We start from the raw sequence: 17,583 nt of genomic DNA on the forward strand, positions 1-17,583 counted from the left end.
TGTTGAAAGCCCCCTCGATGTCAATGCATACCGCCAGGTTTGAAGCTCCTCAAGGATTTATCACTTAGTTAAAATAGGAAAGAATCACTTTGAACATTTCAATAGCAAATGAGATCTCAGACAAAGCACTGCTGGAGAAGATTGTACGAGATGTGGGTGTGAATAGATATGGCATACTACTCAAAATAGAACACACCCTTCTAGCCTATGCCGACAACATCGATATTATGGGTCGAACACCAGAAGAAGCAATTGCAGCCTTTGAAAGTATGAGAATCAACAAAAGTGGGTCTGCCAGTAAATTAATAAGACAAAGTGGATGGTGTCAACTCCCACAAAGTCCAGTACACTCAAGCAGTACAAGAAAATTGAGAAAGTTGGGAGCAACAACTTTGAGATAGACAGCAACTTTATGTAATTTAGCACCGCCGTGAACGAAATAAAAGACCCCAGTTTTTAAATCAAACGAATGTTTTATTGTTAGGTTAGGTTGAAATGAGGGTGCATGCTAATCGGCCCCATGCCACTATGGACATACACCTAAGCCAGTAATCGGCTTCTTGTGCGCTGCAAATACTAAAAAAGTAACCTCGAAAGAGAATCCTTAATTGTTTTCCATGCCACAGCCCCAAGTTGGTTCATGCCTGGTATTGTGTCCCCACCTAAGTGCCGGTATCTGTTAGACGGGAAATGCTCCAACTTCTCATTATCTTCCCCGCATTCCCTACACATGCTATAAAAAAGATGTGGAAGGGCCTAACACACCTCACTTTCCCAAATTTCAGCAAAGTCGGGTAATAAATGCGCCTTTTATGGATCCAAGACCTTAAATCGAAAAATCAGGTTATACACCCAGAGAAAAGTTAACACCGAAAAGTCAGTACCGTAAGCTATTGATAATAAAGCAACACCTTATGGTACAAAAATAATACCGGATGATATGGAAGAAATATAAAATGATTATTACCGTTTGATGCTGGCCTTATTACCGAACTGGTATTGGTTTTTATACCAATTTGTTATTGGTTTTAGCATCACACCGTTATTGGTTTTAGTACCAAAACGTTATTGAGTATTCCTCCCCCTAATGAACCAAAAAAAAAAAAACATTGAAAATAATTTTAATCTAAATTTATTTCGGTTATATATGTTAATGATTACAAAAACTAATGTTACACCGTGACCAACATCAATTATTTGTATATATCAATTGATTCTATATCCATTGATTCCCACAAGTGATTTTCATATGAATACACCAACACAGCGTCATTTTTCACACAAAAGACTCTCATATTTCTGATGTAGAATGTTCTTAGAATTTTTACTATTTTTATTTTCACCGCTTTCGAGTATTTGAACAGATTTTTACGCCTTTAAATTGTATTAAAACAATTTTTTATTATATGTTTAACAAATATTTTACAATATTTTAAGTACAAAGCTCAATAACACTTCTGGCGCAGTGACAAGAATAGAAATGTGACGCCGTAAATTTTTAATAGACTCCTTTGTGCGGTATTGGATTGATATCAAATGGTATTAAGAATCTTTGCCTATGACCCAAACAAAATATTACCAAGCGGTATTGGCAGGGTATGGCAGCTATATCAAGAATTTCAGCAATATCGGATAATAAATGCACTTTTTATGGGTCGAGAGACCGGTCTATATGGTGGCTCTGTCCAAATCTGGACCGAACTGGGCCAACTTCAAGAAAGATATCGAGTGGCCTAACGCAACTCACTGTCCCAAATTTCAGCAATATCGGATATTAAATGTGGGCCATAAAGGGCCTAAGACTTTAAATCGGTAGATTGGTCTTCATGGGGGCTATATCAAGATATAGTCCGATAAAGCCCATTTTCGAACTAAACAAAATTCTATTCAATGAACAGCAAAAAAATCTGTACAAAGTTTCAGCTCAATATCTCTATTTTTTAAAGCTGTGCGTGATTTCAACAGACGGACATGGCTTGATCGGGATAGATTTTTACTACGATCAGTAATAAATATACTTTATACACGAACATTTTGTTCACTTTGAGGTGTTTAAAATCGCCAACCATATACGGTTGTGATTTTCCAGCCATATATAGCGCATTCACCTTTATACGCTTCAACTTCATCACGAATAACTTTTTTTTTAAAGTGAAATTAGATGCAAATGCTTTTGGTGACTTGTAAACAATATAAACAAGCAGAAAAATTGTCGAAAATGCAGCATGTTTGATAAGCACATACAGCGGTAGCCATATTTAGAAATTCACCGATGAGTGTATTGAGAAATGTCCCAATTGAATGCGGTTCTACAACACTTATTAACCGGCACATAAAACGGCCATGATGAGTGTAATCCATATCGGTCCATAACTTGATATAACTGCTGTACAAATCGCAAAAATTATTCAATAAACTTTGCAAATGGGATCCACTATTTCTAGTGCGATCCATTTATTATTGATTGAGGCAATATAAGTATCGTCCCTCATCTTTCTTTTACTTGTTAAGTTTTAAGATCTATTTGGAAAATGTAATTTAAAATTGCGTTTATTTTGTTTCAGATACTTCTACCTTAATTTGATGGTGCACTGTTTGATTATTGGAGGCCTTCTATGGATTTTTCTTAAGCTCTTGAATATATTATGAAATTACTTAATTAACATTACCATTTTTAAACAAAACTAGAAATTTAAAAATTTCGCTCACTTTTAAATAAAAATACCTAACTTTAAAAATTTTATTTGGTGGCAACGAATATTTATTTATATCCTCTTTAGCCACCATCGAAGGATGGGGGTATATTTATTTTGTCATTCCGTTTGCAACACATCGAAATATCCATTTCTGACCCTATAAAATATATATATTCTTAATCAGGATAAAAATCTAAGACCATCTAGCCATGACCGTTCGTCTGTCTGTTGAAATCACGCTACAGTCTTTAAATAGAGAGATATTAAGCTGAAACTTTGCACAGATTCTTTTTTTTGTCCATAACCAGGCTAAGTTCGAAGCTATATAGGAATATATCTTGATAAAGCCCCCATTTAGACCGATCCGCCGATTTAGGGGTTTAGGCTCATAAAAGCTACATTTATTATCCGATTTTGCTGAAAGTTGAGACAGTGAGTTGTGTTAGCCCACTCGACATATTTCTTCAATTTGGCCCAGATCAGTCCAGATTTGAATAAAGCTGCCATAAAGACCGATCTCTCGAATTAAGGTTGTAGACCCAAAAAAGCCATATTTATTTTCTGATTTTGCTGAAATTTTGCAAGACGTATTTTATTATGACTTTCAACAACGGTTCAAATCGGTTCATAACCTGATATGGCTGCCATATAAACCGATCTGGGATCTTGATTTCTTCAGCCTCTAGAGGTCCCAGTTATTACCCGATTTGCCTAAAATTTTGTACAACAGATCTTCTCATGACCATCAACATACTTGTTTATTATGGTCTGAATCGGTCTTTAACCTGATACAGCTCCCAGTGGCTCAAGAAGTCAAGATCAGTTTATATGGCAGCTATATCAGGTTATTGACCGATTTGAACCACACTTAGTACAGTACTTAGTACAGTCATAGCGAAACACATCTTGCAAAATTTCATTTCAATCGGATAAGAATTGCGCCCTCTAGAGGCTCAAAAAGTCAAGACCCAAAATCGGTTTATATGGCAGCTATATAAAAACATGGACCAAATCGACCAACACTAATAAGAAGTATTTGTGCAAAATTTCAAGCGGCTAGCCTTACTCCTTCGAAAGTTAGCGTGCTTTCGACAGACAGACGGATGGACATGGCTAGATCGACATAAAATTTTGTGTTTGTTTGTGTGTTCCTTATAGACTCAGAAACGGCTGAACCGATTTTCTTGAAATTTTCACTGGTAGTGCATAATGATCCCGTGGTGAGAATAGGGTACTACATTTTTTGATATCTGAAGGGGGAGCTGACCCTCCCCCTTACCTTAATTTTCAGAAACGCCAGATCTCGGAGATGGGTGGTGCGATTTGGATGGGGTACCCTGGGGGGAGGGGCGCGCCTCACCCAAAAACCTCCCAAATATATATATACAACAATCACGACAATATGGGACTCAAATTAAAGGTATTTAAGATTAGAAAACGTATCTGATATCCAATTGTCGGACCAAGTGTTTGGGGGACCACCCCAACACTCCTAAATCGGACATATTTACTGACCATGGCAATATGGGACTCAAATGAAAGGTATTTGCGAGTAAAATACGAACATGATATTAAAATTTGGGACAATGTTTCTGGGGGTCCACCTCTTCCCCAAAACACTCCCCAAACAGGACTGACCATGGCAATATGGGGCTTAAATGAAAGGTATTTTAATGTAGAATACGATTCTGATATCCAGATATGGGACCAAGTGTTTGAGGCGACGCCCATCCCCCAAAGAAGAAAAATTTACGACCATGACAATATGGAGCTCAAATGAAAGGTCTTTGGAAGTAAAGCACGAACCTGATATCATTGTGTCTATGGGGCCACCCCACCCCCATAACACCACCCAAATACCATTGCAATATGAGGCTCAAATAAGAGTTATTTTAGAGTAGAACACGAATCGGATATATATTTTCAAAGCCAAGTCACTAAATGACCACCCCATTCCCCAAAACACCCCCCAAACCGGTCATGTTGGCCGACTATGGAAAAATGGAGCTCAAATGAAGGGGTATTTGGGAGTAGACCATGAATCTGACATTCAATATTAGGGGACGTCCCACCACCATAACAACCCCCAAGTAGGAAGTATTTGCACACCAAGACAATTTGGGTCTTCAAGACAGTGGAGCTCAATATTCATAGCCCATACCCCAAACCAGACATATTTGCTGGCTTTTTCAATAAGGAGTTTAAGTGAATGGTATTTGAGATTAGAAAGCGAATTTGATATCCAATTTTGAGGCCAATGGCAATATGGGGTTCAAATATATGAGAATAGAGCACGTTGCTGATATATTCTCAGGGCTTAGAGATTGGGGGACCATCCCACTCCGCAAAACACCCCTAAATCAGGCATATTTACAGACCATGTCAATGTGGGACTTAAATGAAAGGAATTGGGGGGTAGAGCAAGAATTGATACTCACTTTCGGGAGCATTTTTTTGGGGGTCTACCCCTTTTCCAAAATACCCCACAAACAGCAATTGTTTCTGGCCATCGCAATAAGGGTCTCAAATAAAGGTATTTGAGAGTAGAATACGAATTTGATATCCAAATGTAGGACCATGTACAATATTTAGGGCATCATCCTTTCCCTAAAACACCACCCAAAGGGTACAAATTTTTCAACCATGCCAATATGTGGCACAAATGACAGGTATTGGAGATTAGAAAACGAATTTGATAACCAATTTTGGGACCATGTGTTTGGGGGACGCTTCATCCTGTAAACTCCCCTCAAAACCAATGGCAATCTGGGGTCTAAATAAATGTTATTTGAGAGAAGAGCACGAGTATCTGGGGGACCACCTCACCCCCGAAAACACCCCTAAATGAGACATCATGAGAATATCGGGCTGAAATAAAGTATTTTAAGAATGGAGTACACCTGACATCCAAACTTAAATTCGTAGACTAATAAAGATCATATGGGATTCAGATAAAGGCACTTATGTTGTTAAACTTTTTTTTCAAGCTATATACTATTTTCATAGCATATTTCTCCAGAAGCTCGAAAATAAATATTCCAAGAAAAATTTTATTCCATATAAAGTAAAAGAAGGCGCAGCGGAGCTGGCCGGGTTCAGCTAGTATGCATATAAATTCATAACATTTATAATACATCAAATTATTAATTCAAAATGTTATGATGACCTTGACATTTTAAGTCTATCTAAAAATGTTCGTTCATCTATCTGTCTGTCCTTCCGGCTATCGCAAATACGCCAACTTTCAATCGAGCATAGCCGGTCGTTCGAAGTTTTACACAAATATTCGGCTAAATTCATCGAAGTCTTTCCATTAAGAGTGCTTATTCTCGTGCCTAAAAATGTCTGAGCCTTATACTAAACTTTTAATTAAAATCGACATAAATTACTTTCGGATATGTACTGCTACTTGTTCAATAATAATCAACGAGTTCAAGTTCAATATTTATCACCATTGTAAATAAATCAACAGCGCGAGCAAATGATATATAATGTGAATGTATATGTACAAGCATATGAGATGTATTCTAACTCAGTTTGTATTGCATGCATATACTATTTACACATATAAAACTGATATATTTTAATATCACATCAACTTGAACTTGGTTTAATACAATTAGTGGTAATTTAATTCAAAGATTTATAGATTTTTAAATACACATAGTCCATAAAGTCTGCGTTCATGTGACAATTTCTTTTTTAATGATTAAAAAAACAACATAAAAAATAAAGTTTTGTTGTATATATTGTTTCTTTATATTTCTTAAATTAGAAAACAAAAATACAAGTTTGCTTTTGCTTTTTTGTTCTAACGGTACTTTTGTCTCATAAGAAGAAATTATGACAACCAAAAAGTCTGCGTTCGCTTTGTTTTCTTCGAAAGTACCGATACTTTTTATGATGCTTGTTCTTATTTTTTATCAGTTTCAGTTCATTATCGTAACAAGTGATAGTTACACGTGCTTTTTTAAAAAATTAATAAATTTGGAAACATGGAAACTAAAGGAAAGGAAATATGCATGTCTGAAAGAAAAATAATTATTAAATTTTGGAAAGAAAGACAAAGCTTTAGAAATATTGGTGGAACAGTTGGAAGAACGTATTCTTCTGTCCAGCGCGTAATTAATAATTACAAAGAAACCGGCATTATAACTTCAAAGCCTCGACCTGGGCGTCCAAAAAAATTATCCGTTAGAGAAGAGTGCAAAGTGATTAATATGGCAAGCAACAACCCTCGTATAACATCAACCAAAATTGTTGAAAATATTAAAACAATGTTTAAAAAAAGCATCTATGCCGAAACTGCCAGAAAAATATTGCATAGAGCTGGATTTCATGGAAGAGTTGCTTGAAGAAAGCCGTATATTTCAGTCATAAACAGACAAAAGCGGATTGCATTCACTAATACTTTCATCAATAAGCCTCCTGAATTCCGGAAACAAATTATTTTTTCTGAGGATAAATTCTGTATTTTTGGCATAAAAGGTCGGCAAATAGTGTGGCGCAAGTTCGGGACTGAGCTGGAAAAACAAAATTTAGTTGTAACGGTGAAGCAAGGTGGTGGTGGAGTTATGGTGTGGGGGTGTATGGCTGCTAGTGGAGTGGGTGAATTGGAATTTATTGAGTTCGATAAATGGGGTTATCTCAATATTTTGAAAAAAAATTTTAAACCAAGTGCTGCTAAACTAGGGTTAGCAACGACATTTTGGCTCCAACAAGATAACGATCCAAAGCATACATCGGAGGTCGTTAGGCTTTGGCTTCTATATAACACTCCAAAGCAGCTTAAAATACCAGCCCAATCACCAGATCTCAACCCCATTGAGCATCTTTGGGATCTATTGGAGAAAAAAATTCGTCAGCACGTTATAACCAGCAAGGAGATGTTACGAAGTGTCATGCAGGCATAATGGGTGAAAATAACATCTGAGGAAACAGAGAAGTTGGTAAACTCCATGGCAAATAGACTAAGTGCAGTCTTAAAACAACGTGAGTATCTACCAAATATTAGGAATGTGTTTTTATTTTGTGTTTAAATAACTCTTTTATTTTTTTTTTTTAATTACTGAACGCACACTTTGTGGTGCTTATATTTAATTGTTATCATATTTAAATCGCTCTAGAGTGAAAGTGCTTAACCAAACTTAGAATTTTGTTTTTTAATGTTAGGAATATGAAGAAAAAATATATGTAAAAGAGTTGATTTGATTTATAATTTTATTTTTTGTTCTTTAACCAATCATAAAAGTTTGTCGGGTGAACTCAGACTTTATGGGCTATGTGTATATTGAAAATGTATAATGCATTATCGAGATTTTTTTTAATAACTGTATGAAATTATTCACAATTAGTAGTTGTTTGCATCATTGCCTCACTAACGTTCAGTATTACATTTTATAGAAGAAATCGTCAAATTTTGAATTTCACATAAATTGTTGGTTTAAAAGTGAAACAAAAGCTACATTTTAGTTAGGAAAACTAAGGCTATCAATGTCGAATCTGGCTTAAAGTGGGAGCAATATCAAATTATGTGAGATTGTAAACTAATTGAAGTAGGTTTCGAGTTTGTAGATGATATTTTGGCCCATAGAGAAGTGGTTGGAGAGTAAGTACTTATGAATTTATTAGAATAGCATTAGATTGGCCGACACGGGATAACTATGAGCACCATACAGGCAGAGTAGCTGCAAATGAGGCCACGTGCAGTCAGCGATTTTCGAGAGGAGAGTCTCAGTGAGGAGTCAGGTAGCACTGGCTCTTAGTTTAATACTGAGTGCCAATGATACTTGAGATGACAAGGCGAGTTATTGACGCCTTCAAATAACCAATGGCCAACATCAGCGTCTGTTTCAAGGATAGGGGCGACTGAAGGCGAGCGTCAGATCTTAGAGCAAGCGGCTCGCCACAACGAGGGATGCATGTGCAATCCCACAAAACCCATGCGGTTGGGGCGCTGGGCCAGTAACCCGCCTCCGGAAAACTATGACAAACAAAGGAATAGTAAAAATGGACCCCCCAAACGTTGACGACGCACGCAAGCGAAACAAGTAAAAAGGCGTTAAGTTCGGCCCGGCCGAAATCCGGTGAAAATTGCATACCTTATGTCTCATAGCAGTTATATCGAAATATGATCCGATTTGGACCAAATACTAATAAGTACAAGCCATCGGTCAATTGTGTATAACAAAATATTGGTCATTTTAGTAGCTATATCTAAAAATAAACCGATCTGAAATATATATTACATGGATGTAGAAAAGCCTAACATAAGTCAATGTGTCAAATTTCAGTTAAATCGGATTATATATGCGCCTTTTTTGGGGCCAAAAATTTAGATTGCGATATCGGTCTATATGGAAGGTATATGCAAATCTTGATCGGCCTAGACCAAATTGCAGAAATATGTGGAGGGGCTTAACTTAACTTTCTGTCCCAAATTTCGGCAACATCGGACCTAAAATTCGCATTTTATGGGCCCAAAACTAAAAACCGAGAGTTCGGTCTATATGGCAGCTATATCCAAATCTGGACCGATCTGAGTGAAATTGCAGAAGGATGTGGGAGGGCCGAACACGACTCACTGTCCCAACTTGCGGCGACATCGGACAATAAATGCGCTTTTTATGACCCCAAAACTTAAAACCGAGAGATCGGTCTATATGACAGCTATATCCAAATCCTGACCGATCTGTGCCATAATGCAGAAGTATGTCAAGGGGCTTAACATAACTCACTGTCCCAAATTTCAGCGACATCGGACAATAAATGCGCTTTTTATGGCCCCAAAACCTAAAACCGAGAGATCGGTCTATATGGCAGCTATATCCAAATCTGGACCGATCTAAGCCAAATTGACGAAGGGTATTGAAGGGCCTAAGACAACTCACTGTATTAAATTTCAGCAAAATCAGATAATAACTGTGGCTTTTATGGGCCTGAGACCCTAAATCGGAGGATCGGTCTATATGACAGCTATATCCAAATCTGGACCGATCTGAGCCAAATTTACGAAGGATGTCGAAGGGCCTAAGTTAACTAACTGTCCCAAATTTTAGCAAAATCGGATAATGAATGTGGCTTTTTTTGGCCTAAGACCCTAAATCGGCGGATCGGTCTATATGGGGCTATATAAAGATATAGTCGGAACTTTACCTGCTTATGGACAAAAAAAGAATCTGTGCAAAGTTTCATCTCAATCTCTCTATTTTTGAAGACTGTAGCGTGATTTCAACAGACAGACGGACGGACATGTCTAGATCGTCTTAGATTTTTACGCTGATCAAGAATATATATACTTTATGGGGTCGGAAATGGATATTTCGATGTGTTTCAAACGGAATGACAAAATGAATATACCCCCATTCTTCGGTGGTGGGTATAAAAAGGACCATGATTTGCAGATCTGCACCTGGAATGTCTGCACTCTCTATAGAGAAGATGCAGTATACGCGCTGGCGGATGTATTGGAGAAGTAAAGGGTGATTTTTTTGAGGTTAGGATTTTCATGCATTAGTATTTGACAGATCACGTGGGATTTCAGACATGGTGTCAAAGAGAAAGATGCTCAGTATGCTTTGACATTTCATCATGAATAGACTTACTAACGAGCAACGCTTGCAAATCATTGAATTTTATTACCAAAATCAGTGTTCGGTTCGAAATGTGTTCATTCACCGTAACGTTGCGTCCAACAGCATCTTTGAAAAAATACGGGCCAATGATTCCACCAGCGTACAAACCACACCAAACAGTGCATTTTTCGGGATGCATGGGCAGTTCTTGAACGGCTTCTGGTTGCTCTTCACTCCAAATGCGGCAATTTTGCTTATTTACGTAGCCATTCAACCAGAAATGAGCCTCATCGCTGAACAAAATTTGAACACATTTCGAACCGAACACTGATTTTGGTAATAAAATTCAATGATTTGCAAGCGTTGCTCGTTTGTAAGTCTATTCATGATGAAATGTCAAAGCATACTGGGCATCTTTCTCTTTGACACCATGTCTGAAATCCCACGTGATCTGTCAAATACTAATGCATGAAAATCCTAACCTCAAAAAAATCACCCTTTACAAGGCAGATATTACCGCCTTACAGGAAATGCCCATGGACTGGCAATGGCGTCACAGCAACACCAAACTGTGACGAACTATACTATAGCTACCATAACACGAGGCATTAATTTGGCTGTGGATTTGTGGTAAGTCGGCAAGACCTTGACTCCAGCTCTACCCCGGTGGCTGAGGGGCTAGCCACAATCCGCATAAAAGCCAAATTTGTCAACTTCAGCCATACTTGTGTCCATGCCCCGACGGAAGACAAGGACGAGCAGACCAAGGATATTTTCTACGAGCTTTACTTCGGTGGATGAGAGGCTAGCCACAATCCGCATAGAAGCCAAATTTTTCAACATCAGCCTTATTTGTGTCCATGCCTCGGCGGAAGAGAAGATCGAGCAGACCAAGGATATTCTCCACGAGCGCCTAGAGAGAGAAAATGACCTCTGCAACGCCCATGATATTAAAATCGTTCTGGGAGATTTTAATACGAAGATAGTGAAGGAAGACATCTTTGGCCCAACAGTGGGAAAGTTTAGCGTCCACAAGACAACGTCCAGTAATGCGTTGAAGCTGATAGATTTCGCCGCGGCAAAAAACATTGCAGTTAGTAGCACCAGATGTCAAGATAAAAATATTCACAAAGCCACATGGCTGTCACCCGATCAAAACACGAGGAAACATGGCGTGGAAGCTGGACATTGAAAATCTGCAAACACAACAGATTGGGACGGCATATCCCACTCGACTCACCCATCTGCTTGATGAAAGCACTCCTTGATCCGATGATATAACGACGCAGTGGCAAACCATTGCCTACTCCATGGAAAATGCCGCGAAATCCGTACTTGGGTACCGGAAGCTCCCCCAAGAAACCCATGGTACGACCAAGAGTGCTAAGATGATACTAAAGCCAAGAATACGGCCTACAGAGCAACCCTACAATCAGTAGCAACGCGCCAGATGAAGGAGAGGTATCGGGAGAAAAGAAGGGAGGATAAATGTCTATTCCGCAGAAAGAACAGGAAATGGAAAGACGTGAGTGTGAACGAATTGAGATGTACAAGAGTCAAAATGAAGTCCGGAAATTCTACCAAAGAACTAAACCGATGGCTTTTGTGATAGCACATCCTTTTGCAGAGATAAAGAAGGAAATCTTAACTGACACAGATATCATGCTGAGGATATGGAAAGAAAATTTTATCTAACTGCTAGTGTACGACGTTGACGGCGAAGAGAATACCGCAAAACCAATCCCTGGTGATGGTATAGAATGTTTACCTCCTAGTCAGAATGAGGTCCAAGTAGTCCAACCGACTGTAGAACAACAAGGCAGCAGGAGCCGATGGGTTACCCGCTGAACTATTTAAACCTGAGGCGACACGCTGATAAGAAATATGTGTCAGCTTATTTGCTCAATCTGGCTAGAAGAACGCATACCCCATGATTGGAACCTCAGCATACTATGTCCTGTACACATGAAAGGAGACTAGAAGGAATGTGCCAACTACAGAGGAATAAGTCTCCTCCCCATCGCATATTGTGTAAAAAAATGAAACCTAAAGTCAATGCGATAGTTGGGCCCTACCAATGCGGCTTTAGACCTGGTAAATCCACCCTTGACCAGATATTCACACTGCGCCAAATCCTGGTAAAGACCCGAGAAGGATAAATCAACGCCTACCATCTCTTTGTTGACTACAAAGCCGCTTTCGATACCCCATTGTGTTCCAAGGTATTTCAAGACATATCTGAGTTTGGTATCCCTGCAATGACACTTGCTGATACGCGTCCCTCAGTAAAAATAGGATAGAATCTCTCCGAACCATTTAAAAGCAAACGAGGTTTTAGACAAGGAGACAGTCTATCGTGTGATCTCTTTAATATCCTGCTGGAGAAGATTATACGAGATGCACGTGTGAATAGATATGGCACACTAATCACACGAGAACACATGCTACTCGCCTATGCCAATGACATCGACATCATAAGTCGGTCACCGGAAGTAATAATTGCAGCCTTTGAAAGAATCGAAAGAGAGTCCTTGAAAATGGAGATAAGACGAAAAGGATGGTTTCAACTCCCGAAACGCCTTCTACAACCGATTAGATTAAGCAAATAGAGAAAGTTGGGCACCACAACTTTTAGATAGTAAGCAATTGTATCTACCGAAGCACCGCCGTAACCGAAACCAATGATTCCAGCTTTGAGATAAAGCGAAGAATAATACTGGCAATCAGATGCTACTTTGGACTAAGTAAGCAGTTTAGAATAAAAGGCCAACTTTCGACGGACGAAGATTACACTATATAAGACACTGATACTAGTCGTGTTGTTATATGGTTCTGAGGCATGAGTGCTTGTGAAAGCAGATGAGGCATTGCTTGGAGTGTTTGAGAGAATGATTATTCGTAATATATATGGAACAGTTTGCGTTAATGGAGAATATAGGCGACGTGTGAACCACGAGCTGTATGAGCTTTATGACGACGATAGCATTGTTACTCGCATCAAAATACAAAATGGATGAAGAAGCTTCAGCAAAGAAGTCTTTCGAAGGCAAACACGGTGGTACACGGAAACCGGGAAGACCAAAAGCCCTAGAAAGATCAAGTGATGTGAGACACATCGAAACCTGGTGTCATAGATTTTAGAATGAGCGCAGAAGATCGAGGCGCTTGGAACGCTATTCTACGTTCGGCTAGTGGAACAAATTTTCTGTCATAGCCAATTAAAGTAAAGTAAGCATTATTGTCTGAGGGAAGGACAGAAATCGAAACCAATCACCAACGTATAATATATGAAACTTTAGATAATTATTTCGAAATATTGTAACGGTACAAATAATTATTCCTCAGTTTTGAGTATATTTCATAACATATCATTTTTTGTAGTTTTTTCCTGAACGCTTTACCTACGATTAGTCTTGCGCCTAATACAGTGTTATTATATTACATTATTTTGATTGTTGCAATAAAGGAACTTTTATAATTATAGACTGGAGGGTATAATATTTTAGTCAAAAGTCGAACAAGTCACACGGTATTTGGACTGTATTTTCATACTAAATATTGATGGGCGGTGGCAGTAGTTAAAAGATTTGCATTTTCGCTCGTGGCGTTGAACACAATAGCAATCAAACGTTTCATTAATAAATCATATTTTTATACACACCACTATACGATGGGCCTACGTGTGCCTATCGGAGAGAATGATTGTGTTCTTAAGGGCTAAGGTGGTTTTACACCAAAGGCCGGGAAGCTGCATTATAGTGCGGCCAAGGATTTAAGGCCTATCAGGCTCTTGTCCGTCATTATTAAGACATTGGGGAGAATTTAGGATTTGAAACTTAGGAGTAAATATGGGATGTAATACTTATTTAGAGGCCAGTATGCGTATATAAAGGCCAGATCAGTGGACTCGGCTCCACACAAAGTGGTTCATCACCTAAAGAGGTAAATATATTTGAAGAAATTCATGTTGGTGACAGTTCTGGATAATGAAGGCGACCTTAACAAGGTGCATGTATCTTCTGGAGGGAATGCGTTATGTGTTGCGTTATTGGGTAGTAGTGTGATAGCCTGAATAATGAGTATGCTTTCGCATTGGGCGATAATTGCTAGTATTGGTCAAACGTAGATAAGATTTAGCGCCACCAATGGATAGCGTCATTTCACCGCTGCTATGGATTCTTCTCAGCAAAAATCTTGTTGAATTTTCTGCAACTTTGTGCTGGAAGTTCAGGAAGAAAAAGAAAATGTGAGACCTCGTACTAGAGGTTATACTGGAATAAAAGAAAAAGACAAGAGGAGTGGAGAAACCCGAGCCGGGGATGAAGAACCGCCCGTCCCTACGTAAGCACGAATCAAACTACGCCGGAGTTTGTGGCACCTCCCCGTCGGAACCATCCTGTTCCCTCAACAAACCTCAGGAGAGATACTAGAGCTACGTTTGCATGTTCATCCATATAACAGAAGAAACGGCTCCCCAGAAATGAGAGCCTACGTCTCTGCAAACCCGGACAGGAAAACAGCAAGTGCTTAAAAGTCTCCTCCTCATCCTCATCGAGGCAACTCCTACAGAAGCCATTGTGTGGTATCCCCATGCGCGCCGTCATGCGGCCTATGGCACAGAGTCCGGTTATAACCCCTGTCAAAGTATTCATCGACCACTTATCGAACGCCAGCAACTCCCTCGTCCACCTCCGGTCGATGACCGACCATAGCGCTTTCGCAGTCCAGCAACTATCTACCGTGTCCCATCAAACTACCAACGCCGCCCTGGCCATCCCCTCTAATGTATTCAGTAGCTCGACAAATGGCACGAAGGCAAGACCGATGACTGGTCCAACCGGCGCAGACGAACCCTTCCTGGCGCACTCGTCCGCCCTATCATTTCCTGGAATCCTCTTATGCTCGGGAACCCATGTCAGTGTCACAACGTGGGCCCGGAGCCTATGCAGTGATTCCAAATAATCCGCCACGCATCTCGACCTCACCATCCTCGACCCCAAGGCCTTTAGCGCCGCCATACTGTCCACATAAATTCTGAGTTTCGAGGGCTGTTAACCCCTTACCAGAATTTATCTTGCGGCCACTGCAATGGCACAGGCCTCTGCCTGAAAGACTGTACACTCCTCCGGCAGTCTCAGACACATACTGATATTGAGTGCATCAGAGTAGACCTCCAATCCAGTCCCTGACTCCATCATGGAGCCATCTGTATAGTTCGAGTTCTAATTCTCCCCAAGTACACCATACGCCCTCCATTCGTCCCTCTCAGGAAAACGAATCGCGAATGCCCTCACCCCAGTCGGCATTGTTGCCCGGTAGTCGGAGATCCACCTTAGTCTACCCTCCGTATGCATAACATCCATAATCGAACTGTGGCAGCAACCATACTCCTTCAGCATGCCTAGCTCTCTCAGCCTAAACGCGACCCTGACAGCGCAGTTCCAAATATAGGCCGCAATGGGCTGCATATCCAGCATCGCCTCCTGGCCTGTCTTCGGTGCGAATCTATGCGCCCCTGTGATCCCGACGCAGGCCAGTCCTCTTCCCTACGGCGTCTCAACATACCAGTGGTCCATAGGCCAGTACTGGTCTCCGAATACATCCAATAAATCAGCCTGGGAGTCATCACCCACATCCTACCGAACATCCTCCTGCAGGAGTAAAAAGCACACAGTGCCTTACGGCTTCTTTCCTCGGTGTTCCTCTTCCAGAACACTTTCGAATCAAGGACTATGTCTAGGTACTTCGCCTCCTTTGACACCCGCAGGCCGATTTAAATGGCCGGAAAGGGCGGTCCCCCCACGCTATCTCCCCACGTCCATGATGTCCCTGATGAGGTCTTCCGTTAAGGCCACATGTGTAGGTATTACGATGTCCTGATAGCAGACCTCTTCCTGGCTACCTGGGAAATGACCATCCATCAGGAGTTCCACCGTCTCCTGCCCCCTCTCAGTGTAAGTCCCGTCCTCCCTCCTCAGGGAGCCAGGCGTGATGAGATCCTTCGAGAGCACTTTGCACAACCTATATGCCTCACTGGTGCTTTCTAATTCCCCACAAAAACTTTGTTCCGCTTGTAATGCATGAAAATAATGATCCGATTTGTCCATGTCCGTCCGTCCGTCGTACAGTGGGAAAAAATCGAAAAAACTTGTCAAAAATATGACGGATAGAGATAACTCTTTGAAATTTTAAATGCTTAAAGCTAAGATGTTATTGATATCACGTTCTAAAATTTCCATCTAATGCACTGAGTTTAATGCTTCATCCTTATGCCTCTGGACATTGTGGCTAGATAAATTGCTGCAACCACTGCCGTGAGGCTTTGGTCATGTGGCGACTACGGACATTGTTGATTACACACTATCTGAGCAGATTTTTTATAAAAAGTACTATACTACTATTGCTTACAGAACCGATTGGAACTACGATATCTCTGGTAACAGAAGATACTTCTTCTATAGGGATGGCTCAAAACTAGACGACCAGGTGGGCTTTGGGGTCTACTCTAAACTAGAACTTGTTATATCGGAAAGTTTTCCCGACCTTTGCAGTGTGTATCAAGCGGAGATTCTTGCAATTAAGGAAGTGGCGGAATGGCTAAGAAATAATGTCATAACGACGATTGGCAGAAATATCCTCTCAGACAGCTGGAGAATGTATTTCTGATCTCTCAACGAGATGGCTGAACAGTTTAAAATTCACCTGTTCTGGGTGCGGGGCCACAGAGATATCCCACAGAATTGTATAGCGGACGAGCTTGCGAGACTAGGAACTACCTTACACATTCCAGGGAAACTGTAATCTGTGGGCATTTCTCTATCGACATGTAAGCTAAGTTCTCAGGACCAGGCCCGAAGGGCAAAAGAGATAGATTGTCACAAAGAAGGGGTGCAAGCATTCCAAAACTATGCTGCATAATCTAGTTTTTAAATGGTCTCAGTCAGTGACCTGTCATGATAGACACAAAGAACTCGCTTCACGGTAATATTAAACTGTTAAGCAATGCCTGCACCTTTTAAACTTGGATTTATAAATTATATGTTTGTAATATGTTACCTATAAACTTTTAACTATTACTACTATTATTGTTTAATACTTAGTAGTGTATACATTTACTGGGTGTTCACTTTTAATTCTGTCACATTCTATTATAAGATAATTCATCTCGATTTACTAGTAAAGTCAATAAATAAATATAAAACATCTGTCTAGGAATTATTTATTGACAATAAAGTGATTGCAATAGATACACATATGAAAGGAGTTGGCTAAATTGGTTTAGAATTATGCTATTATCAAGAATTTATATGATT

General features: G+C 39.9%; 1 protein-coding gene across 1 annotated transcript in view; it reads right to left on the reverse strand.

Moving 5' to 3' along the window:
• The window catches only part of LOC131994658 (suppressor of lurcher protein 1), a 394,762-nt gene that overhangs the window by 291,182 nt on the left and 85,997 nt on the right, over positions 1 to 17,583 (reverse strand). The window lies entirely within an intron of this gene.

The sequence above is a fragment of the Stomoxys calcitrans genome, chromosome 2 (assembly GCF_963082655.1).
Source record: "Stomoxys calcitrans chromosome 2, idStoCalc2.1, whole genome shotgun sequence".
NCBI lineage: Eukaryota > Metazoa > Arthropoda > Insecta > Diptera > Muscidae > Stomoxys > Stomoxys calcitrans.